We start from the raw sequence: 21,837 nt of genomic DNA, 5'->3' as shown, positions 1-21,837 counted from the left end.
TGCTTTGGGTTGTGGATCCAAAGAGTAATCCTATTTTCATTGGCAGTGAAGATCTTAACCAGCATAGATAATTCTTGGCTTGGATTATGCTACCAAAATCACAGCAGTTTGCCAGTTAACTCAAGCAGCTGCATTTCCTTTAAGAGAGAATTAATCTGAAGATAGATTGACAGCACTTGTCTGTTCCAAGCCAGTTTCTTTTATTATTAGAACAACACTAGTCTGTTCCAAGCCAGTTTCTTTTATTATTAGACCCTTTAACTATTATTTTTCTCTGGGATACTAGTTCTTATTACAGATTGTACACTTCCCCAGAAATGTAGCAAATAGTATACAATTTGTAATAGAATAGATGTCTGCAAGCAATATTAGAAAGCATTCAGAAGGCAGTGAAAATACAATATTTGTTTCTTTCGCACTTCGAAAATACACAGCCAGACAGTATAAATCACAGATCCTTTTCCTTCCTCCTTAAGCAAGTTCTAGAATTTGGATGAAAGGGTAAGAAAAGAAGAAGCTGGTTTGGGCTAGCTTGTGTCTATTCATAAGGTGGGATTGCTGGCAATGTGTTTCAAAGTAATGAGGTAGAGAGTCAGAAGAGGCATGTGGTTGGGTGTAGTCAGTCACTTGCTTGGGGTTTGGCGTGAGAAACCCAAGGAAGAGCTTTCTTGTTGGTCTTGAAAATCAATTCACTAACAGGGTAAGCTGTGTTAGGTGGAGTAATAAATTTATAATTATTATTCTTATATTTCTTAAGGCATCATTACTATTTCTATTTTTAAGTACTTGCAAGATTAAAAAATATGCAGGTAGGCTACATAAATACCTTAAAAAATAACAAATAACTTTAACAAATAACAAATCCGCCATTTCTTCAGGAGAAAAAACCAACAAACCCAAACACACTAATTTTTCTTTTTGATGACTCTTTGGCTGCATAAGATAGAGTTGCAGCTGTTCTTACTTCCTGATAGAGTATTTCTTTGTTATGTCCGTATGACTAGGATTTTATGAGTTGAACTAACTAATTTCTCCTTTACTCTCTCTGGTGGCTGGTGGCGGGAGAAGAGTAAAAGAAAGGGCGGGAAGTTACTTATCTTGGTTAACCTGCACATCTGGATGTGTTTTAATATTCTGGTCCACACTGAAAAGCATGAATAGGCTTTCTCTTTTATCTTTGACAAATAATTTTTAGATTTGAGATACTTGTTTTAACTAATCGGGGGTTTGGGGGAACCTGTTTACAGCCTGAATAATTTTCCTCCAATTTCTAGCTTGGTGTAACTTGTTATGAATATGTCAGTACTGCATCTTTTCCCTCTTTTTAAATAGTGGCACAATGAATGACCAGAATCTGCTCTTTACATTGATTAGTAAGAGCAGCTTTTCAATTACCAGCCTTAGACATCTGTTTCAAAGACATGAGATAAGAAATTTTAAAAATGACATAGTGAAAATTTCACCATTCTTCTTGCAGTCTTTGTACCAGCTCTTTTCTCCTGCAGGAAAGGAATTAGCATGTAGTTACTAAGCACAGATCCAGACTCCAATAAAAGCTCCAATTAATAGCAAAACTCATGTAACTCAATAAACCAAAATTAAAAAAGGAACCTAAAATATAAAAAGGTAAAAGAGAAGGACCAAACTAATTTATATGTGTTTAGCTTCAGTATCTAAGTAAGATCTGTTCATCCAATGCCGCTTGTGTCCTGTGTTTGTTGTGCATTCTATGTGGCTGCAAAGATGGGAAAGAGGCCTGGACAGTAGGAAATGTAACTACTAACACCATCCAGCAAACCTAACTGAGGTCAGTAAGACAAAAGAAGGATTGATCCTAATGGGAAACCACAAGATTTCTCTGGTGACCTTTCTCATGAGGTGAAAGTAGCAGCAAAATAGTTTACATGGGATGGGTATGCTACCAGGGAATTCCCTAAAGTGATGAGACCTGCAGAACTCCCAGCAAAGGCCAGTGTTGTAAGCTATAGAACAGATCTTGTCTCCCTTTGCTCCTTCCAGTTTCCACCTGGTTTTAAATACGCTTTTATCTCCACTCCTGCTGTAACTATAAGTACGATTGTTTTAATGAGATAAAACAAATAAATACTGCAATGTAACTAGCGACTTCTTCAGGTTGTTTTGGTTTGGTTTTGTTTGGGTGGTTTTTGTTTATTTTTGTGGTGGTTTTTTTTGTTTTTTTTTCTCTTTAAATAAAAATATCAGAAGCAGTGCCAATCTGGGAAAATAAACTTGTGCTTTTACTACAATTGAAAAGAAAAAATCCACCTTGCAATAGTAATACTGGCACTGCCCAGGCAACCTGAGCAAATGCAGAAATGTAGGAATACAGTTTCTCATTCATCTGGAATCAGCTTGTTCATGTCTATAGCATTCAAAACTGTATGAAATAATGCTGTTATTTTACTTCATTCATGTACATGTATTATACAACTGAGTTGTGGTGAGGAGGAAGCAGTGCTATTTTCCTTCAGGTTATGATGTGATTTGTGAATGGGAGCTGGTGTTTCCAATTTTTCTTTTGTTGTAGTGTCTGTATAAGATGTATATTCCTCACTGATAATGAAACTTGTTGCTAGAAATGTGTTAAAGAAGACGCATTTGAGTCATTCAAGTACAAAAATCTTGCAAAAATATGTCCTGCAAGTTAATTGTAATTTTCAGAAAGCTTTCAAAACGTTTATATGTATATACATATAAAGGGTTAGTGGGAAAATTTCCCATCAGTCATTGCTGTTACAGCAATATTATATGAACAAAATAAAAAGTTTATTGATTTTGTTTTGGTTTTTTGTTTTCAGTCTCTGCAGTGTAGAGTGAACATGCAATGAATTCCTGCCTCTGATGGCATAATATCCCCTCTTCCACTATAACATGCTCTGCAAAAAGCAGAATACAAATAAAGGGATAAACATTTACTCATAATTTTACTTCATTTTTTTCCCTTCTTATTCATTATAGTAAAACAGAAGCTATCAACTCATATATCTTATTTCTGAGCTGATAATAAGAGATCGTGAAGAGAAGGGGCGTGGGGACCTGTCCATTTAGGTAGTTTAAATTACAGCATAATGGGCTAACTCCACACTAACCTAATTTTTATTCTTTATGCTCAGCTCTGTATTACTGATCCTGCTCCCACATGGCTTCTTTTGCCATTCAATATTCAGAAAGTGCTTCTCTGCTTTACCTTTTAGGATCCAAATAATATTCATAACCTCTCCATAAGCAGCTGACTTCCACTGGCTGCTGATTCCTCCTCGCCATAAAACCGCCTGACTCTGAGAGGCATAAAAAGCATGAAAAGTGATATCTTACTGCAACGCGGGAGTGTTTGCTGGGCTGTGTCAGGCTCCACCAGACAACTGAAGAAGTCCCCTTCACACTGCATCCCTTAAAACTGCACTGACCAAAAGAATTAATGAAGAAACTTTGAAGAATGCCATGTAAACATGTCCATATAAATATCCCATGCATAGGGATGTAGGACTTGACCTAAGATACAGGCTTAATGACAGATGTCTAAATCAGTGTATTTTAAATAGCAGCCTTGGATCTAGCATTCTTTCTAGCCTTTGTTCCCTGATATCTTTACAGCGACCCAGCTGTGGGTATGTCCAGGTTCGTATCACCATTGTTACTAACCACTTTTTCAAATGAGCTGGGAAGATGTCAGTGCTTTTCTTCCAATAAAATGCAAAAACAATGGGTTGAACAGAGAGAGCATAACAGTCAATGCAGGATCCTTCATGGGAGATGCCTAGAGAGGAGTACACATGTGAGGTAATGGTACATTGGTATTCTCCTGTAAAAACTCCTGTCCTGGCATTCGCCTATCCAGAGGGTGCTGTTTTTTTCTCTGCTTGGGCTTGTGCATAGACAGTATTTCATGCTCTTGAAGGTTTTGGGAAATGAACAACCCATACTGCAGTGCAGTGCTCAGATGTAGAGTGGGGCTTTAGCTGGAACAACAGGCAGGACAAAGATTAGTAAGTGATTGAGCTGCCTGTTATTTTACACTTGTTTTGAAATATTTATTCAGGTATAAATCTAATGTAACTTTGTGAAAATATGAGACGTTAGTTTGCATAGTCAGCGGTGTTGAGGATGCACTGGCCAGGATGCAGCCTATTTTTAGACTTTCAGATGAGCTATCTAAAATAGGAGTTTAATCCTTTCAGGTGATTTTTCTGAAGGTGACATTGGCCTTTCCAAATTTGAGGATCAGCTTGTTAAGGAAAATATAATTGCAGTTACCCCACTTATGTTTTTAACAATGAAGGAGCAGGTTCACTACAGTGACATCAAAACCATCAGGTTTCCAACAGATTGACTCAAAGTCTTATTGCTTCTGAATCTCAACTGTTGAATCTTTAAAATATGAAATAAGATGGAACCCAATTACCAAAGTTATTTTCCTTTCCTTTCTAAAGGATTGAATGGTAAAGTCATATTTGTGTCCTATGCCATTATTTTCCTCAGACTACTCTCTCTTCTAATAACTGGTCTCATTCTCTGGTTAGTGACTTACTGATAACTACTCTAACAAAGATTTGCAAGATAGCAAAAAATATAATACATTCACAACTTTTACTTTTTTTTAATACTCAATTACTTTAGCTCACCAAGAACCTTCCTTGAAGTAATTTTTAGTTTTATTTGCATATATTTTAGCTTCTTAGAATGCCTGGAAAAACTGTTGGAGTTAGTAAGAGAGTTATTGTAACAGAAATAAGCCATGTGGTTTTTATACTCATATATTGACCTAGAGTTTCCCATTAAGCTAAAGCTACTGGCAGGTGAGAGGAGATTCTTTACTTGCTGGTCATTGTACCTCTCCTGAAAAGAAGGATGGGTTTGACTCATGCAGGTCAAATTTATTTCCTTTGTAAGCTCACTAAAATCAGAGGAATTATGTCAGCAGTGCCGCTTTTGCTGCATGAGTTTTACATTGGTAAAGTATAGCCTCTTTCCTTCACTTGGGAGGATTTCTGAGATTCATTAACCTTTCAGAGCAAGTTTTACGCCAAGCCTTCGTTTTGTCTTAGAGGTCAATTTCATTTAATATACTATACAGCAAACAAAGCAATAGTTCAATTTGAACAAAACCTTGGGTCATCCAGCAGCAAATCACTTACAGGTGGATAACAGAAAATGGTGTAAGGCAGAAAAACAAGTACAGCAAAATGTAAATACCTCTGAATGTTCAAGAAAGGAACCATTTAGTAAAGCAAATCAGCATGATAGAGATAAAAGAGCTGAGAGTGATTCATCTAGTTGAACCAGTTTTATATGAGCATAGTGCAAGCGCCCTGTTGAAGTTATGTTAGTGTAGCTGGTATCCCAAGCCAGCAGTTTCATTGCAGTTTAATGGTGCACCTTAGTCTTCACAAGAGTGTCTAGCTGAAACTATTTTCCTGAAGCTTGGAAATAATATTCAAATAATCTATTTCCTTAAAACATGCACCCACAAAGATTGAATAAATTTTAGAATTTCTTCATAAAAGGCCAATACAAAAGCTCTTTGGGTTTTTGATTTTCATAGAGAATCATTAATTTAACAACACTTTATCTGGAATAATATGCTTTTCATAAATAATAAAAATATTTTTTGTACCAAAAAATAGTGAAATAGTTGGTTTTATATTTAGGTAGCTTAAACACCATATTAGTACAACTTACAAGCATATTAATAGTCAAAAGGAAAGAATGGTCTCCATTTTTTTGTAGGTATCTCCCCCCAGAAACTCCAAAAGTTTAGAGTTAGGATTAAACTAAAGCAATTTAAAAAGTCTACAGTGTGGAAATTCAAGTTTGAATCAACCAATTAACACCCCCCTAATCTGTACCCTCAAGTCAAACCACAAGTAAGCAGCCATTTAATGACTAATTCCTAATAGCTTCCACCACCTGAACTAGAATAATATATTTTTTTAGCCCAGTTCCCGTTACAAACAAGGTTTATATGATCATACTGTTCTTACGTGCTACTAAGTTTGTCTTTCCATTTACTTTTCAGTCCATTGGCTGGTTTTAAGCCAAGTTAACTGAGGGCTGAGCAATCTGAGTTCCCACAATTTTTATAGAAACAGGAACTAGAAACAGAGGAGGGAAAGCTCGTAAAACCTGGAAATATCCCAGCTGAAGTAAAAGCTGTAGCATCAATTTGTGCATTTTTAGGCACCATAAAAGTCACATAGGAAATAAACATTTTCTGATACCTTCTGTAGTGAATGGAGCTTCATCTAGAGCTCACACAATCCATGGTAGTGCCCAAATCCACATGAAACCAAAGTTTCTGGATCACCATTTATTGGTGGCGCTACTGTGGGATCTACGATGTGGAATTGCTCTATGGGAAATAATAAATAAGTTCAGCTTCCAATCTGTTTGAATATTTCTATGCACTGTTACAAATCAGGATTGTTTTGTCTTCTTTGGCTCTGAGATGGGGAATGTCTGGGAGGAAGCTTGGTGACCTTCCCAGGAAGCAGGATATAGGAATTGCTCCTGCATTGCAGTGGCCACCAGGCAACTGACCCAGCATTTGGTTTGCTGGGGACAGTGGCTCTTGACTTTTGCTTTTTCGAGCACAAAGGCTTTGCAATTTCCTTGAAGGAAGCAACATGTCAACAGTCTTGCTTCTGTTTTTCCCTTCTTCCCAGAGGCTGCGAAGACCTTTATCTGTCCATTTTGCTGCTGTGGTCTAAGAAGTGTTTTCTGGCTGAGCTGTCTGCTTTTCCCTTACCCACAAGAACACTCTGGTCTATTCAATACATTCTTAATACACTAGAGAGATTAGAGCATGAGTTCTGGACCCAAATGTCTATCCCACTTCTGAGTAAGACCCAATTTTCTGCTAGAAACAGAAAGCTTCTAGCTTTCTGCTGCAGGCTACAGCCCTCACAGTCCTGATGAGAAATGCCAGTAAGCACCACCAGGATCACAAACCTGACCGTGGAAGCTGCAGAAGTATGAATGCACAGACCTTTACAGTTAGTATAAAGGCCAGTTGACAATGATTTCATGTTTATATATTTTTAACTTTGCAGTGTGAAACCTAATAGCAAAAAGTAATGGCAATTCTAATTATCCCTGTAAAACAACACCACCATTGTTGATCACTGTCAAATCTTCCCCAGCTCTTATTTTTGCTCTGTTTAAATTCACTAAGGGACTGCAGGTTCCTTCAGCTCTGTCTGCAAGTGTTCAGCACTTGTCAGATTAGAAAAAAAATAAAGACATAGTTAACTAAATGCCAGCTAAATAAATGCTAGGAATAAACCCCAAGCATTAGTTCTTGTCAGAAATAATCCTGGTTGAGTAATCAGTAGGGATGTTTTTTTGCTGACATGCAATATGTGAACAAATGCAGTATGAAAGAGTTGTTATTCTGCTTGATAGTTATAAAATTAAATTAAACATCCTTTTTAAATAAACATCTTTTCACAAAGGTTATTTTAGCTAATATCAGTTGACCATTTCAAATCTTTTGTTTTTTCATTACTTAAAAATTAGCAAGCAAATCCCACCCTTTCAAGCTTTGTTAAATCCTTCCTCCAGAGAATGCATGTAAATACAGCTGAATTTTATGTTTCGGTAAGAATTTTTCAAGGTACTTGTTAGTTCTCTCCTCTCAGTGACAAGGATTCACGAGTACAACTACTGATCTAAAAATGTACCAACTGCTTACAGCCATCACTGAGATGTTAAAATAATAAGGATTTTATTTTCCTCTTCTTTGTTTTGTGGCACAAATCTATGGGGAGTTTCCAGAAAATGTCATAAGAAATTTTGTTGCTGGGGATAAAAAAGGGAACAGAAATGAAAAACATTCCTGTAATTGACTAACAGTTTTGTGTGAGCATTAGTGTTTGAATGGAGTCTAGATGCTGAGACCTGAGCTGTTGCTGGATGTTAAATAAGAAATACATTTTTTATTTGTTTTTCCTCTTTACTAAAGTGATGGAGAGACATAATGCAGTAAGTGCATTCTGTTGTACCATCCGTGACCTCAATGTGGAGGGAGAAAATGGGCTTTTGCTGTCACTTTCTCATTCTGTTACAGATTTGAGTTTTACTCCAACATTACTTCCAGTCTAATTGCATCTGACCCGGCACTCTTGCAGTGATAGGGTCAGTCAACATAACTGGAGGCCTATGTAACAGCTAGTATTTATAAAGTAAATATAATTGCTTGCTAAGCCCTAGAAGCATCAGCCTTATGAGTTTCCTCATTTTCATTAAAATACAAGTTTCTTTCCAATTGCCTATGGAGGCAATACAGAAAAGGTATTTATGTGCCATAAGTGAAAGCTGCCTGCATTGGGAGATAAGGCTAGGAAATTAAAAAAGCTTGCCCCATTTAATGTAAGTTTAAATTAAAAATAGCAGCTTGTGCCCAAGTTACTGATGTCCACATATTTACATCTTAAAATCACAGATCTGTTCGTATGTTTGCACATATAAACATCCTCTTGAATGTTATATTCACTGTTTTCTTGAATTGGGATAAATCCAGTCTTCAACATGTAAAGTTTTGTGTTTCTGCCATTACAAATCAAGATATCTAGATCTGTTTGCTTGCCTTTGCATACTTACCTATGTTTTAATTCAAGTTGAGAAAGCATTTGTCATTTCAGAATGAAAACCTGCAAGTCACTCATCTCTGGTATTCTGTTAACACTGGAAACTAGACCTGCAATATTTTGGAAAAGAGTTTTATTGCTCCAATATCAGCATATTCTATGCACATTAAAATGAAAATATAACTTTCATATCTATAAAGTGATGCCTGGAGCAAATTGAAGTATTAGTGTTTTCAGGGTCAGTGCTGCACAGCTCCAAGTGCATCGTTTAAGGATGATCAGCAATCTCAGCTTGGGGCTTGTACACCCATGAGAAGTGAAAATATAGAACATTTTGCAGTAGCAAGCTTTGCATTAGGCATCATTATCCATTACTCTCCCAGCTTGACTAAAGACAGTGTTTGGGTTATGCACAAGGCTGTGTGTATGCTGATCTCAATTCTCTTTCCAGTCATTTTTATGTAATAAAACGAAGCGAGCTATCTTCAATACACAAGCTGCTTCATTTTTGCATTACAACCTTTCCCTTCCTACTCAAACCACAGTGTACCAAAAATCTCTAAACCAGCAGGTCATCCACAGCTATGTGCTGATATGTAATGAAAATCTGAAGGTTCAAGTCTCTTTTAAGCAAAGATAATATAAAAAAGGAAATGGTCTGTTAAATTTTACTATTCATGAGACAATGCAAGACAGAGAATCACCTACTGGGATGGTCTCCTTCTACAGTCCTGTGACTTTCCTGTGATTAGCATTTCCTGTGTTTCCCAGTCTTTCCCCTCAAAATAAATCTTATTTTCTGTATTTTAAGTTTTAGTGTAAGGCACTCCTGAATAGTATCCCTCCTTTGACTGGATGCTCAGGTGGAAGCTTTTAATTATTAAAGAACACAAACCAATTATTTCTAGGTTTCTGGTAGGTCATGACTTTCTTTTTCTTTGAGTTTATACATTTTCTCTAGTAAGGACTCTATTTTTGTCCTGGTAATGCTGAGCATATCATAAACATATAGCAATACACACAGGGCTGTGTGAGCCCTGAACCTCAAAGGGAGTGCTAGATGAACACAGCTGTGGTGTCTCTAATTATATGGCAAAGTGGCTTAGGGATCCTGTATTTTTTCTCTGAAATCCTAGAGAGAAAATGGCTGTGAACAATGCAAGGCATGTGCGCTGTAAGCTTGCTTAAGTTCTTGATGCATGACTTTCAGCACACAAGCAAGTGAGTTTTCCAGCTCATGTACATTGAATTCAACAAATCCAGCTCTGCAGCATATAGATAGCAGAATGGGCTGTTTCAAAAGATTCATTTTCACGTGGGTAAGTGTGACATGCGTGTGACTCTCTATGTGCTAGTCCATTTTCCTCACATCAAGCAGTTGGGTCAGATCTACTGCTAGACTTTCTGCAATCCCTTCCAAATGCCAGCAGCAAGCTAATGGGAAGTGGTTCTTGCCCTGCAGCTGGCACAGTAAATATGCTTCAGTATTCTGCCGCTTCTGCAAACGTATCCTCAAAGGCAAATGCATTCCCTTTCCCTGTAGATATGGATGGCCCCATCTCATGGAGGTCATATACTTCTTCTCAATGGAGATGTGGGAGGCACAGAGGGATCTGGTTTCAGCCATTGCCTCCAGTATGTCTTGGCACCAAGGGGTGTGAAGAACTCCTTGTGCATCCTGAATTGGGGTAAGAAGTAGGAGTCAAACATGAATCCTGGCCATCAATGTTCAGTAGTTTCATTAAGCACATGTTTCTCCTGCATCACAGTTCTGAGCAGGATTTTGCAGCTTCCTCAGGTTCCCCAGGAATCCTTGCTGTAGTGTTTAGCACAGGGCTGGTCTTGAGGTTTTGCTCCTGACTTTAAGAACTTTATTTTTCCCCCAGTGAAAACAGTGCAATGCCAGATGAAATTCAAGGCTTTGCTCTTCACCTCCTTACGAAAGCTTGTAACTCTACATTTTTAATGTGCATCACATCTGTACATCTCTAGAATGATCTGTCTATATGAACCGCAGCTGAGACACCTCATTCTGTATGGCTGCCAAACCCCTTTATGTACATCACATTAGTCAACACAGAAGGGATTAGTTATTTTTATAAGAAAAATGCCACCAAATCCTTTTTCAAATATTTAAAATATTTTTGGCAACTCACATTTGTATAATCCTTATGCAGCTGTTTCATACTGAAACAAAACATAATACTGTACATGATGAACATCCCAGAACCTCCTCTCTGATTTTATTAGCTCCTTTGCACAGACACATGAGACTTAGCAAAAAAAAGCAAACAGTTCTGATACAAATCAACATTTTGGTGTGCAGTTGGCTTGTTATGCACCACATTACCAGTATCAGCAGCTCTGAAGTATGCACAGCTTAGGCAGTGTGGGACCGTACCACAGGGGCATAGCATGGAGGCACCAGAAAGGCAAAGTAAAAGGAGAAGTGAAAAAATGCATGGGTTTAATGGAACTACTGGGGGCCGTTTTCTTTCCTGGTACTGATCAGCCAGTGATGAGGGGCTGGGGATGCTGCAGGTGTCTGACGTTCTGTACTTCTGCTGTAAAAATGCCTGAGAGATGTGATCTATGGGATTGGTGCGACTGAATGTAAGAATGATCAAACCTAATTAGACAAGACTGTAATTTGTTCATTTTGCTGAGGTAAAACATGATCCACCAGCACAACTTGAAAGGCCTTAGCATCCTAGACACCAGTGATCACTCGGGTGCAGTCTATCCTATTTTCGTGTAATTTCTTTTCTCTTTTTCTTCTGTGTCTTGTTATTACCCAGTGGACTGAGTCACATTGTTTTATACTCATGAATGTAGCGAGTAAATTTACTTTAGACTTACACTGGTAGCAGGATCTGGCACCTTTTCTCTATAAACACCCGGAACACTTCCTTTCTCTTCCCTCCCAGTTGGGTAGCTTCAGAGTCTGGCAAATGAGAAGCACTATTTTTAATGTCTCATTCAAACAGCAATGTGGTAGAAGCATCAAATAATAGTTGCTTTCAATACAGGAAACAACACACAGTGCCACTGTTTCTAAATTATATTAAAAAATCTCTTAATGATGATTGTCATAATTGTACAGCCTCTAGACTTTTCATTTAAAAGCTTGCTGTTAATCAATGCTGAATTTACAGTGTTTTTTTTTTTGTGCGAATATGCCTGAATTTTAATATGCTAATGAACTTAGTTGGGTGTAAAATGTGACCTGGGAAATAAGTTTTTTAAGTACTTCAATAAAATAACATATATAAATAATACAGTGAAAACATTATTAATAAGGCTGTCAAATGAAGCACTAAAATGTTAATTTTTCATGGATATCCTTAACACATAACAAATGCATTTTATCTGAAATTGGGCCTAAATTAGACAATTTTCCTTTAAAAGGCAAAAGGCATCAAATTTATACTATACCAGTCACATTCCAGTTCCTGCTCTGAGATAGAAAGATACTGCATGCTACAAAGATATCAGAAAATAACTTTTTAATACTGGAAATTATATACCTTATTCTCAGTTTTGCTTCAAGAAATGGGATTTAGGATGATTTTGAAAAACACTCAAGAACAGAATCATCCAGAGGAAAGCACTGTGTGTGAGAACATGGAAATTTGCCAGAGAAACAAGCAAATAGAAGCACTGCTATATTGAAGTGTTAGACAACATTAGTAATGAGATGTTTCAAATATCATACAAAGAAAAAATGATACAATTAGTTAAATGCTTTTCAAATTAAAGAAAAATAAAAGTATCAACCCCTTTCTAAGACAGGATGTGTAATGTGTAGGGTCCTTCACATTCAACCTCCAAACACTGGAATGCTCTGTGATGGCCCAAGTTGTTGGGAAGGAAAAAAACCTCAGAGATGGATGGGGAACAGGGTTAGCAGAGAGCCTGAAGTCTTACTGTGCTGAGGAGTATTCAGCTAAACAGCCCTTCCTGCTATAGAGGAAAACAGGCACAAATAACTGTTGGCTGAAGCCTCTAGAAATCACAGCTTGGGATATTCAGTGCAGTTACCTTCACAGAAGATCTGCGTGGAGAAACACCCATTTTCTATCCTGGGAAAAAAAATTGCTTCTATGAGTCAGATCAGCAGGTTTGAATGAATCTTTTTGCAAGTTGTTAAAGCACTGTGCAGATTGTGTGTTTTCATTGCTAGCAACTTTATCATAAGCTGGGCCAAGCACATGGGATCTGTTGAAACCTGCTGAGAAAATCCTGAAGAAAGCCTTATGCCCTAATGATGGGCAGAACTTAGGCCAGGCAGAAATGCAGCAGGGAGCGGATGATGTGTGTGCCCTCCTCACATCCTTGCTTTGCTGTCTGGCTGCTGGGGATTCTGAGATGAAATAACAGACCTGGATCCATCCAGGATCTCCAGGAATAAAAAAATTCCACAGGAATCTCTTCCCTGAGCTGCTTATATCCCTAAGCAATATCTTAGAGGCAAACAAGCCCAGAAGCAACCAGACCAGCTAGAGGATCTTAATTATGCTTGCTATAAATACAGCACAGCTCTGGATTGGTTAATAATTTTGTTTGTTTCATCTTAATCTCAGAGAACAAGGGGCTGAGGAAGTGCAGAACCTGTCCCTGACCTTCACATTCCCGGACATCTGACCTGGGGAAGAGCTATAGTGCAGAGCAGAGATGTCTGATAGGAAAGCTTGCCGGAGAAGGGTTGCAGAGCCAGAAAAGCCCCTGTCCACACAGAGGCAGAAAGATCAACTATCTGTGCAGCTGCTCTTTTGGTAAACCGTGCTTTCTTTTCCACAAAGGTGGTGTTTACTCTCAGAGATCAGGACACAAGAAATCCTCACTTTACCATCTGCTGTTCGATGCTGAGCATTCAACCAAGAGCTTATAATTTTTGCTGAAAGATGATCCTAAGGAAAAATACGTAGGCATTTTATCTTATAACGGTGTCTGAGCTCTTTGACAAAAAAGGTGCAGCTTCCTACCAGATGCCTCTTCTAGTTCGGAGGTCTTTTTGTTTTGGTTTTGGTTTTGGTTTGGGGTGTTTTTTTGTTTCTTTGTTTGGGTTTTTTTTTGGGTTTTTTTTTTTGGTTGGGGCTTTATTTTTGTTCATTTGTGAGGTTTTTTTTTTTTTTGGGGGGGGTATTTGTTTGGGGTTGTTTTTTTGTTTTTTTTTTTGGGGGGTGTCTGGGATTTGTTGTTTTTTTTTTTTGTTTTGTTTTTTTTTCGAGGCTGAAATTATTATTCTGCTACAGAAAGTAAAGGTTTTGCTTCCTTTCCCATAAAAATTCCACTGACTTTAATAGGAAAAGAGAAACATTTATTTTTCTTGTTTCTGGTCCCCATCCAGACTTTCACAATCTTGTAATGTGTTTATCCTGGAAAACAGGGAAATGTATGCATTTTCCCCATACTTCAGAAGGAGAATTAAGACAGAAGTGGACTACCTATCACACTCTGACTGCAGCCCAGCCCAGCGGCCTCAGGATCAACACCGCAGTTCATGAACTTGAGTGAGGAGCTGTGCTCAGGCTGCTGCAGAGCAGTAAGTCAGCCATGCTCTATCAAAGACTCGTGCTGTGAGTGTCTGAGTAGATCTGGAGCTCCTGCTCTCACAGTTACCCCACTGGTGATACAATAACAGGCTCAGCTTGGGGATTCCTCACAGGATAAAGGATCCAGGTGATACATGGCTACAAAATGCCTTTAATACCAGGCATAGCATAGTCCTTGCTGTCTATAGGTCAAACACATGCTGTAGGATGTTCCTGGTCAGCCCTGGAAGGTGAAGGTGGGAGTTGTGCAGGGAGTGAACCTATTCCCTTTCTTCTTGAGAGACCCTGGCTCCCTTATCTCTTCCCAGGTGAGCAGGGCTGGGCTGTGCACTCTCAAATCTACTTCCTCCTTAAAGCATTGGTCTCCCCTGTTTACCTGTCCCACTGGTCCTCCAGGCAAGCGAGCAGAAGAGCAGTGTTGGCAGCGGCAGCTCCTGCCATAGGGACATTTGAGGAGGGCTGCTGTGTTAGTGGTGGGGAAATGCAGAGAAGGAGGTAGCTGCCAAGGCAGGAGAAGGGGGATGCAGAGACAGATGGCTGTGCGCACAGGGAGCATTGCCTCTGTGGGGAACAGCATGTGGGAGGTTGCACAACTCAGAGCTGCTCCCTCCCTAAACCATCCAGGCTGGATTACTCCTGTGGGCACTTAACACGATGATAACAATCTCCTTCCCTATATGATTATGCCAGTACAGGGTGGCCACACAACCACTGACCTCCTGACGTGCTGTATCTCTTCTTTCCGCCTTGGTTTTGATTTGGGATTTTTCTGGATGCAGTACTCCTTTCTCATTATTCTGGAAGTGCTCGGGGAATTTATAAGACTAATAACGTATAGTAGGTTTGGCTGGGAAAATTCCATTTAACAAAAAATGTTGAGGTTTTGAAACATACTTCATTCTGTGTTGGAATAAAATCAAAGTCTTCCAAAAACTGTTTTGGAAACTGAGCAGAGCAATCAGGGACCCACTGAGAGGTAGGAGGTCGTTTTTTGGAGCTGAGCACAAGAAGATTATGGGTCTGGGTCTCTCCTCCCCTTAAAGTGGGCCCTAGGCAGGGAGTATTAGGAGGTGCTGCTCCTTTATTCTTGTTCAGACTAGAAATACCATTCTGGACCTCATTATGGAAAACCAATATATTTTCATTTGAAAAAATTCATTGCAATATACTTATATTTTCTTTCAAAAACTCCAAATTAACCTGAAATTGTGGCCATGCCACAGAAATTGAGTGCATTCTCAGCATTCGTTTCGTTTTGTTTCTAAGTATGTACCGGGCTACAGTGCTCAACTTGGTGTTTATTTTTTTACATTTTAAAAGTGCCATTTACAAAATAAAAATATAAATCAAAAACACAGCAACTGAACTTCTGTGGGAAATGTCCTGGCTTGCCTCTCAGCCACTGCTTGCCAGCTCCAGAAAATCATCTGACCCTGGAGCTGCCTTCAGAAATGCACTGAAGGGATTCCAAGGCATGTACAAGATTAGTAAAATCATTTCAGGAGCAGCAACAACACAGCTCTCAACCTCAGGGCCCAGTTGGGCTGAAGGGATGAGCCAACAGCAATCTTGTGAAATTTAATGAAGATCAATGCAAACTCCTGGAGCTCTGAGGGGAAACCCTGCAAGGGTTCGAGCTGGGAGCAGCTGGGCTGGGGAGCAGCTCTGCAGGAGGTGCTGGCATGCTGGAGTACCGTGAGCCATGTGGGAACCAGCAGTGACCAGGCAGCAGGAGCAAAGTCCACCCATCTAGAGATATTATCCTCCTCTGCTCCACACTTATGACACATGAGATTATCATGCCCGGTTTTGCGCCCCCCTTGATACAAAACATGGACAAACTGCTGTGAGTTCAGAGAGGGGTCCCGAGCTAGCTAGGGCTGGAGCAGTTGCCTTTAGGGATGGGACTGCTTCAGCACGAGAGGCAGAGATGTCTCCAGCAGGGGCAGACAGCAGCCCCTGGTAACTATGTGGAGGCAGTTGAGAGGAGGGAGCCAGGCCCCTCATAGCAATGAAGCAACAGCTCTGATTTACTCTTCCATTCTACAATACTTTTTTTTCCCCCTATTTTTGATAAAACTGTGCACTAACAGTTATGTGATTTGTCAGAGATTCATTCTGGCAGTCTCAGAAAAAAGGGCAAATTTATGGGGGTGGAAAGACAGCTCATTTCTTCCCTTGCTGAAGGGAAGAGTCCTGCCTGGGGAGCAGCAGGTCCCTGACTTTTGAAGCTGCCTTACAGTAGAGAACATGTATCTGTATTGCATCTTTAGAAGAATGGGGAAAGTGTCACATACATTCCACTGTAGGCCCAAGGGAAATAATCTCTGCCAGTATTTTGATTATAAACTGCAGTTAAATTTCACACACCCACACTTCCCTCCCCCACAACCACTTCTGTCTGTCTACTAATGACATGTTCTCACTCTAGGGATAGAATAGATCTACAAGGTCATCTCTCGTCTAACTCAGGATTGTGTCCTATAATGGGTAATTTCAAATGTTTTGGTCAGTCAAGTCTGAATGGAATCATGTTTTCCAATTTCTTGAAATACTGGTCCCCAGTACTTGTCACTGTTTAGTAAATGTCATATGGTGAAAACTACTGTAAGGGGTATGACTATTAAGAGAGACATGTTATGTTGCACTATCTTGTATCTTGAGCTAGTAAGAGGAAATAAAGGATACATACTCCTTTCAAGGTGAAGAAGGATTTTCTTCCATTGGCTTTGTTTTGGTTTGGTTTTATTTGCTGTGTACATAACAGGTATTTATAACATCATCCTAGTCTTCATATAATAAAATCAATTCGGATTCAATTTCTCAATTTTTAATCAGATCAATCTCTTTGCAAATGAATTAACTGTAAATGAATTTGCAGCATGAGCTTCTTTTCGCATTTGGTGGACAGTGGTCTTATTTCACTATCAGTTATGTATGACAGTCTAATGCAGGCCTGACACATACATGCAGGTGGGAGACCACTTTGCTCATCAGGGGGCATTAATGACATTTATTCCGAATTTCACAGAAGGCCTTTGTCATATCACCTCTAATCCTATTTTCCATGTCTAACAGGAAATATATTAATACTCACTTCTTAAAGAAATGTTGCAGCTTCTTCTTGACGTTGCCCCAGGCTCATTTTCAACCATGTGTGGCTGGGGCTGAGAACATGCTTAGCATTTGGAAGATAGGAACTCTGGAATTACGGCAAGAAATGTTTCTGTCGGAGGCAAAACCAGTCTGAAAGACTTTGCTTCAAATTTCAGCCCTCCAAAGTTGTGGGGCTTGCTGAACCAGGGTTTTGTTTCAGCCCCAGAAAATGACAAGAATCCTTTGTGCAAATTGGGTACAGATGTGGGGCTGGGTATCGCACATAACCCACATTTTTAGCTGTTTGTATGTCAGATTTCGTTTGCAGACCATATCCAAATTTCAAATTGCACACTGTTTCTTCTTCAGTTGCAAAAGTGACCGCAACTGTGGCCAAACCCCACTTGCTCCTCGGCTTGTGGAGGGGGACCCTATTTCAGAAAGAAGGTGTTTACTTGTCTGGCTGTGTCCTGACAAGAGGGAGGGAGGAAAGGAGGGAAGGAGTCGGGAGCATGGGACCTGAGGCATGTCAGCTGTGTGGGTTCAGGTTATCCCTTTGTGATGAGTGCCCCACCCCGCTACCCCAGGGCTGGCATCGCCCAAGATTCCCACATGTGCACATGGGGCTGGGCAGAGGGCCAGCAGGACTGTGTCCATGCGCCCTCACTAGCTGTGCTCCAGCCTGAACTCCACACTCTGACACATCCACCATGTGCTCTTCCGTGCACTGTTTTGCTGCCTGCGCTACACAATAAAGCTAAAAGATGAGGTAAAGTCAAGGTTCCTTAAGGCTAGCGGTTTTGTAGCTGTATTCTGGGTACAGTGTGCAGAGTATGGGGGAAGGTGCTGCTATCTACCAGCAAAGCATTCCACTTATCCCATGGAGGGCCATGCTGTTCCATTTTATCTTATATAGAGTACATTTTTGCTGTCTGCAATGGATAGAGAGCAGCCCTGAGGGAATTAATAAAGCTCATGCAGAGAAGTTTTAACTTAGACATGCATAAGGAATATATTAATTTTTAATACATTTTTTTTAAGAAGCACTTTTTTGGCTCAAAACCATTGTGCCTGGTATGTTTATAAAGGCACCCGTAGCATGCTCCAGCTAAGAGTCTGTCAGTGTTTCCACTATAATCCCTCTTTTCAGAGGTTTATTTTATAATTCCAATATAAAATTCAGTCCAGGCAAGAAAAAAACTGGCATCAGTCTACGCCTCAGAGTGATGTTTCTTTAATGATTTTTTTTTAATTTATTTTTTCCCTTATCAACATTTGATTAATGTTAATTAATAAGAATGCTTTCATCTTTAATCATTGTTAAACTTAAAATGGTATCCTGATGAGGTACTTGAGGTACAAATGAACTTCTGAGTGTTTTTCACATTAGCACAGCTCAAAAATATTTCTAAAGCTCTAGTTTGAATTTTGTAAGCAATTAACTAATTTTCTGCAATGCCTTACTATAGCATTTAGGATAAAATATTATCCCAAGTGTGAATTGTGATGACTGAGTCCCATTGAAGCTTTCTAACTATCCACTCCAGAAGTCCTGTTGGGAATTTTGTGATTTGGACTACTGTCCCTGTTGCACAGCTCTTGCAGTCTCACTGGCAGATGGTATATTGTGAAAGCTCACTGGGTGAAGTTCAGCTCACCAACAGAATGCATGCCTAATTGACATCACTGAGAGGTGGAGAGACTACTGAACACACTAACCCTTCCCTCGTACATTTTTCTTCTCTTTTAAACACACATGCTCACAAAACCCCCACAGGAAGCAAAGGGCTCAAAATTACATTTACCTATTAAAAAAAACCAAACAACTGATTTTAAATAAAAAGCTTTATAGTTCAATATCTGCTCAGGAAAAAAGCAGGAAAATCCAGTGTTAGCCTAATATTGCAGTTTCACGCTTATCGGCTTCTTTGTATGCATAGGCTTTACAAAAGTCTCTCAGCACTGGCTAACATTATATACCATATGCGTTGCCTGCAGTACCTCAGCACAACAGGGCAGATTAAGGACAGAGTTTCCGCCTACCTTTTGAAGATTTATATCAGACCTTTTAACCTTCTGTGAAAACAATTTGGTGATTTAATTCTTTTTATGATACTCAACAGCAGCTTTTATACTTCCAAAAACACTGTGTAGCTTTCATGCCGTAAATAGTCATAAATTCAGCCAGACTTCTCCATATTGGAGTAAAGCATGACAGAAATCAACAGGGTTTAAGGTTTTATGAACTTTCTGTCCTGCCAATTGGGGTTCACAAAGCTTGTTGAGTGTGTAAACTTTTCCCTCCCCTGTAATCCTCTTTTCACCCCAATTTAAACAAACAAATATGTGTGGGTTTTTTTTTGTGTGTTTTGTATTATGATGGGCAGAACATGCTTGAAATTCAAGACTAACACATATGGAGACCATATACAACATTGTTGTATATGGTGTAACTGTGGCTCCCTAGGCCTTCACCTCCCTCATTGGGCTGAACAGTGCGCATGTTAGCATTTTGAAGACAGCTTTTGTACAAGACATGTTTCTGATTTGATATTGAACTTTCCAGCTTTTATTCACCAAAGAAAGTTTACCTAGCTTGTTTTGGGCCTCTTATTGTCATTTTCACATTCCTTACAACTACAAATGGATGTATCTCAAGCATTACTTTTATGGTCATGAAGCTGAATCAGAAAGAGTTTAAATGTCTCAGGAATTTGTGACAGAACCAAGAATTTCCTGAAGGCCAACCTACTGGTTTTAATTATTGTTTTTCTAGTTCTTTGGTAGTATTCAAAGTTGAGGTGAAGCCTGTGTTGACTATTCATTTCTGTATATATATTCATTAAGAGAAGATCTGCAGACCTCTCTCTAAAAAGCATCTTTAAGTAGGGAAAGGAGAAAAAGGGCAAGAGAAAGGACTCATTAGCTGCACCCCACACACGTGTCAGAAACTAAAACACAGAACAAGTAATGCAGTTTGCTCCAGGCCACACAGGAAGTTTGCCGAGGAGACAAGGAATTTAATCTACATCCCCTGAATCCCAATCGAGCTCTTTTAACATCTTCCCCAACTAGTTCATATTTCATATGATATGCAGCTTAGACTGTATGGCTTTGGACTTTTATTTCCTTTTTACTTTCTTCCTCTCTGAAATAATGTAATCCAGGAACATCTGAATTGAACTTTTGAACCTTTGATGTTTAAGTAGGTTCGAAAATAAGCAAACTGTGTTTCCATGTTGTTAATTGGAATCACTCTGCCTGCATCTTTTAGCAACCTCCACATGGTTAACTTCAAACTCTGATGTTAGCCCAAAAGAAAAAAGAAAATCGGGTTCTATGAAATATATTAAATATTTTAACTGTACAAAATGGGGAGTGAGATTTTGAAAACTGACTTAGGAGAATGACAGACATCTGTGTTTGTACTTCCTCCTGCCTGGTCTGAAGGTCATTATTTTGAGCTAATAGCTGACCTCTTTGGCCTCTGGAAGGCCATTATGCTTAATGGCCTGAGCTAATTTGCTGTGCTACAGGGTTGGCTGATCTTTATTTTAATCTCCTGCACCTTCTTCTGCTCTTGTGGGGAAAGCAACTGCTCTGATATAATCCAGTTGACACCAAATTGCCTAGACGAGGGAACAGGCAAGCTGCTATGAGACAGGACTACACAGTAATTTACTTAACTTGACTCTCGTGGAAAAAAAAGGCAAGGAAAGGCAAGGCATACGCATACATGTGCACACACATATGTGCACACTGTGTAAGAGGGTGAGAGAGCAGGCAGTGATGCTGATTAAAAGGAAAGAAAATGCAAGAGAGGGAATGAGGAAAAGAGTGATAAAAGAGATACACGCTTTCACAAGCAAATCTACATTTCTAGCCCCATTTTCCTGCCACTGAGTTTATTTGCAAGAATAACGCTCAAATGATTTGCTACCAGGAAACAGAAATAGCTTACTAGTACTCTTTCTCACAAAATCAAGTACCTATTTGAAAAGTAAAGTCCCTTTGCCATCCACACATACCCATGTCTCTTTGAAAAGCTGTTATGAGTGACTCATTTGAAAATCAGATAAAATAGAAAGCAAACACATAAAGATCATCAGCTGCTAGAGTCATATTCTCAGAAATGAGGCAAGGTCCCATGAGGTGCTGCTCTCACAGCCTTTGTCCAGATAGAGGGATTTTTGTCTCCTTGAAAGTTTTCTTTAGGTCTTCAGCCCAGGGACAATGGAGGAAATCTGACCTAGGGAGGGGCAGCATTGCTTTGGTGGGGTATGGAGCTCCACTGCCAGCAGGGCTGGGGCTACTGGGGTGCTGAGCAAAGAGAAAGACAGAGTCTTATTCTCTCTCCACCCTGAGCATTTTCCCACTGCTCCAAATGACAGAGCCATTACTTTCTGTCTTAGCTGACATAATTTTGCCTTTTCTGCTTTCTTTTCTCATCCCCATCTCCTGCACATGTCCTATGCCCTGAGCAAGAGGGGACACAATAACAAAATGTCACGTCAGCAGCAAGCTGAAGATTTTACAGTATGTGAAAGCTTGAATGTCAAGGAGCAAAGCTGCTTTACATA

At 39.4% G+C, this 21,837-nt stretch overlaps 1 long non-coding RNA gene across 1 annotated transcript; it reads right to left on the bottom strand.

The window, feature by feature from the left end:
- Nucleotides 1-6,029: 6,029 nt before the first annotated feature.
- Nucleotides 6,030-17,534, bottom strand: LOC134170820 (uncharacterized). The gene is made up of 3 exons (XR_009967388.1): nt 17,259-17,534; nt 11,466-11,550; nt 6,030-6,113 (listed from the first exon to the last, which is right to left on the bottom strand). It is a non-coding gene; the product is annotated as an uncharacterized LOC134170820 (long non-coding RNA).
- Nucleotides 17,535-21,837: the final 4,303 nt, after the last annotated feature.

The sequence above is a fragment of the Pezoporus occidentalis genome, unplaced genomic scaffold (assembly GCF_034315485.1).
Source record: "Pezoporus occidentalis ecotype Australia unplaced genomic scaffold, CSIRO_AGI_Poc_V1 ctg39, whole genome shotgun sequence".
In the NCBI taxonomy this organism is placed as follows: Eukaryota; Metazoa; Chordata; class Aves; order Psittaciformes; family Psittacidae; genus Pezoporus; species Pezoporus occidentalis.
This window is presented reverse-complemented; position numbering and strand designations above follow the sequence as displayed.